Source organism: Delphinapterus leucas, chromosome X, assembly GCF_059928025.1.
Source record: "Delphinapterus leucas isolate spDelLeu-1000000601 "Yukka" chromosome X, BTC_Dleu_Yukka2, whole genome shotgun sequence".
Lineage (NCBI taxonomy): Eukaryota > Metazoa > Chordata > Mammalia > Artiodactyla > Monodontidae > Delphinapterus > Delphinapterus leucas.
Genome location: NC_143150.1, coordinates 70,830,553 through 70,834,868, shown reverse-complemented (window position 1 = coordinate 70,834,868; position 4,316 = coordinate 70,830,553). Strand labels below are relative to the sequence as shown.

The 4,316-nt window shown below is 41.2% G+C and overlaps 1 pseudogene across 1 annotated transcript; it reads left to right on the top strand.

The window, feature by feature from the left end:
• The first annotated feature begins 620 nt into the window (after positions 1-620).
• LOC111170448 (microtubule-associated protein RP/EB family member 1 pseudogene) lies at positions 621-2,586 on the top strand (annotated as a pseudogene). Its single transcript, XR_016391344.1, has 2 exons — positions 621-1,494; positions 2,420-2,586. The product of XR_016391344.1 is annotated as a microtubule-associated protein RP/EB family member 1 pseudogene (transcript).
• The last annotated feature ends 1,730 nt before the right edge of the window (positions 2,587-4,316 follow it).

Here is a 4,316-nt window from a genome sequence, read left to right as displayed (position 1 = left end):
GCCCTGATTGCTCTAGGGGTGCTATCTGCTACTGCTCAGCCACGTCCCCTAACCTGTAATTTTCTCAGTGGCAAGGACTGCACGTTTCCGTTATCTCCACACCTCCAGCACTAGCCCCTAGAGGGCGCTCAATAAATATTAGTGGAATTGATGGAAAAAACAAATGAATTGTCGGTTTTGCTTCGAGCTTCCTAGGTAGTGGTGTGCTAGAGCTGGCTTGGGCTTGTGGCTCATGAGAGCCAGTTGTTCAATATTTAGGAAACCTGTGAGCCAATTATTAAACGCAGCTATTGTTAAAAATTAAATGATAGGAGAAAACAGAAAACAAGCCAACATGAGGGATATTCTACCAAATAAATGACCGAATAAATGCAATATGGGATCCTGGATTGGATCCTAGAACAGAGAGAAGACTTTTGTGGAAAAATCGGTGAAATCCAAATAAGCTTTATACTTTAGTTATTAATGTTAATTTCTCAGTTTTGACACGTTTTATAATGATGTAAGATGTCAACATAAGGTGAAAGATTCTTGTTTTGTTCATTGTACTCTAGCCTTGAGAAAGTGATGGAGAAAATGTTAATAGTGTACATTAGGTCAGGCGGTTTGAACGAGATGAAGACAGAACCGGAGCCTGAAGATGGCAGTGAATGTGTACTCAACGTCGGTCACCAGTGATAACCTCAGTCGACGTGACATGCTGGCCTGGATCAGTGAGTCTCTGCAGTTGAATCTGACAAAGATTGAACAGTTGTGCTCAGGGGCTGCCTATTGTCAGTTTATGGACATGCTGTTCCCTGGCTCCATCGCCTTGAAGAAAGTGAAATTCCAAGCTAAGCTAGAACACGAATACATCTAGAACTTCAAAATACTACAAGCAGGTTTTAAGAGGATGGGTGTTGACAAAATAATTCCTGTGGACAAATTAGTAAAAGGAAAGTTTCAGGACAATTTTGAATTGGTTCAGTGGTTCAAGAAGTTTTTTGATGCAAACTATGATGGGAAAGACTATGACCCTGTAGCTGCCAGACAAGGTCAAGAAACTGCGGTGGCCCCCTCCCTTGTTGCTCCAGCTCTGAACAAACCGAAGAAACCTCTCAGCTCTAGCAGTGCAGCTCCACAGAGGCCCATTGCAACACACAGAACTACTGCAACCCCTAAGGCTGGCCTGGGCGAGGTGCGGAAGAATCCTGGTGTGGGGAACTGGGATGACGAAGCAGCCGAATTGATGCAGCAGGTCAACGTATTGAAACTTACCGTCGAAGACTTGGAGAAAGAGAGAGATTTCTACTTTGGAAAGCTAAGGAACATTGAATTGATTTGCCAGGAGAACGAGGGGGAAAACAACCCTGTATTGCAGAGGATTGTGGACACTCTCTACGCCACAGATGAAGGCTTCGTGATACCTGATGAAGGGGGCCCGCAGGAGGAACAAGAAGAGTGTTAACAGCCTGGACCAGCTGAGCATCATCCGAATTCTTCACTCCAAATCATGTGCTTAACTGTAAAATATTCCCTTTTATTATTCTTAGAGGACTCACTGGTTTCTTTTCATAAGCAAAAAGTACCTCTTCTTAAAGTGCACTTTGCAGAAGTTTCACTCCTTTTCCAATAAGTTTGAGTTAGGAGCTTTTACCTTGTAGCAGAGCAGTATTAACATCTAGTTGGTTCACCCAGGGAACAAAGAGGCTGACCATGGGGCTCACTGTGTGGATGCCGGTAGCACTGATGGCTGGAGAAGGGGGAGACCTCAGTAGAGAAGTGTAAAGACTGGTTTGAATTTTAAGCTAATGTGAAATCTTGACAGAGAACGTTTTAATAAATAAATGCCTTAAGAGTATTTAAAAGATGCTTCCATATTTCAAAATGTAAAATGTAACATGACAGGAGCTTCCGTGTGTTTGACAATGTGTCTGGGAAGGAAGGGCCAGAACCTGGAACCTTTGGGAGCTGCTGTTCCCAGCCCTCACGGGGCTGCCTGATCCTCATAGGCGCAGACCTTGGCCCAAAAGGAAAGTTTGAAAAGTTGCTTTGTAAAGCCATTTAGTGTCCTTGACCAGCCGCATCCCTGATAAGAAGCAAGAGGCATTGTTGCCTGGATGAATAGAGGGTGTGTTTCAGCCCTGAGACGTGTTGAGTCGAAGAGCTTGATTTTCATAGAACATTTCTCTGGTGATTTTTCCAGTTATCCCTGATATTTCTATGTACTGTGTTTTGTTGTTGTTGTTTTGTTTTGTTTTTTTTTGAAATGAGGTGTGTCCAGTTTTTAAATCTAACAACTACTTTTGAGGATTTGCCCGCATCTCTGGGATTTGAATGGGGGTTGTGTCCCATTTTACTGTCTTTTAAGTTTACATTTAACTTGTTTCTCTTCTCTGCTCCCCTTGCCCACTGGGGACTCCTCTTTGGCTCCTTAAAGTTTGCTGCTTAGAGTGGAAGTTCAGCAGGCAGGTGATCGTGCTGCAAGTTCTTTCTGGACCTCTGGCAAAGGGAGTGATCAGTGAAGGAAGGCCACTGCTACCTTGGGATCTGCAAGGCTGGGTGTTTTCGGTACCTGCTGTCCCCAGCCCTCCACTGTTATAGGAATACTTTGCCAGCGCACTAATCTCTTCGGAGATAAAAATGTTAGCGTGTTACTAAATGTTAATTTTCTTTTGCAGAAAATACAGTACCATGTCTGAGTTCATTATTAATATTTAAAATAGTTCATTCCTTAACTCCCTCATTTGCTTTGCCCACAGCCTATTCAGTTCCTTTGTTCGGCAGAATTCTGCAAAATGTGTTACCCACTACTGAGATTGTTCTGCCCCTGATGTATTTGTATTGATTTGTTTCTGGTGGTAGCTTGTCCTAAAATGTGTGTAGCAAGCAGGTATTTTATGATAAAACTATCGTGTAGTGCATGCTCTGTGTGGAATTCAGAGGAAAACCCAGATTCAGTGATTAACAATTCCAAAAAATGCAGGTAACTAGCCATTGTTCAAATAACAGTGGTGCTATTTCTCTTTTGTGGCCTTTTAGACCTTTGTTGCCCTAAAATTCCATTTTATTGGGAAGCCATTTTCCACCTGGTCTGTCTTGACAGGGTTTTTTGCTACTTTAAACAGTTTCTAAATAAAATTCTGTATTTCAAGAGAAAAAAATAATGTACATTAAACTTAAAAGTGTTTCATATTTATAGCCCTGATATCCTCATCTCATCCTCAGAAAATGATGTCCATCTTCATGAATAACACCCCCAAAATTGAAGAAATATGCTTCCAGTACATGGAAACTACTATCTGATTCAGCAAAGGAGTTGTTTGAATCACTGATGAATCTGTCAAGTTCCAACGCTTCTTCCCCATTTCACTTTCTTCTTACTCATTAACGTAAATGAAAGTATCAACCACCATTCATGTAGGAACTACACTCACTCTTCTTTTTCAGCTGTAGGATGGCTATGGATGTAAGAGTTCAGCAAAATTAATGAACTCATTGTATGAAAATCAATTGGCTATATGGAATTTGCAATAGAGTATTATTTCATTGTTATTCATAAATTGTGTGTTTCACTTCTTACATAATAAGTAAATATATATATATATATATATATATATGTATACACATGCATGCATTTTTTAAAAAGCCAGTGGTTAAACATTTAGCAGAACACCATTCATCCTAGGTATCAATTACTATTTCATCAAATGCATTGATGGAAAGAAAAGAACATTGCCGGGCACCTTCTCTGTGCCAAGCTGTGCTAGCTTTTTTATGTTCATCATTTCAGTTGCTCTTCACCTCAACTCTGCGAAGTGTAAGTATTATGGACATCATTTCTGAGGATGAGATGAGGATATTAGGGCTCAGAGAGGTTAAATGACTGGACCAAGGTCAAGTAATTGCTGTATAGTGGAGTCAGGATTAAACCCTACATCTGAGTTCAAAGCTAGTTGTATTAGTTTCCTATTGCCCCTGTAACAAATTACCACAAATTTAGTGGCTTAAAGCAACAGAAATATATTGTCTTACAGTTCTGGAGGTTAGACCTCTGAAATGGGTCTCATTGGACTAAAATCAAGGTGTTGGCAGGGCTGCATTCCCTCTGGCGCTTCTAGGGGAGGATCTGTTTACTTGCCTTTTCCAGCTTCTAGACACTGCCCGCATTCCTTGGTTTTTGTCCCCTTCCTCCATCTTCAAAACCAGTAACAGCCGGTTGAGTCTTTCTCATATCCCGTCTCTCTGACCTTGCTTCTGTTGTCACATCTCCTTCTCTAACTCTGCCTCACCTGCCCCCCTCTTTCACTTTATAAGGACCTTTGTGATTACATTAT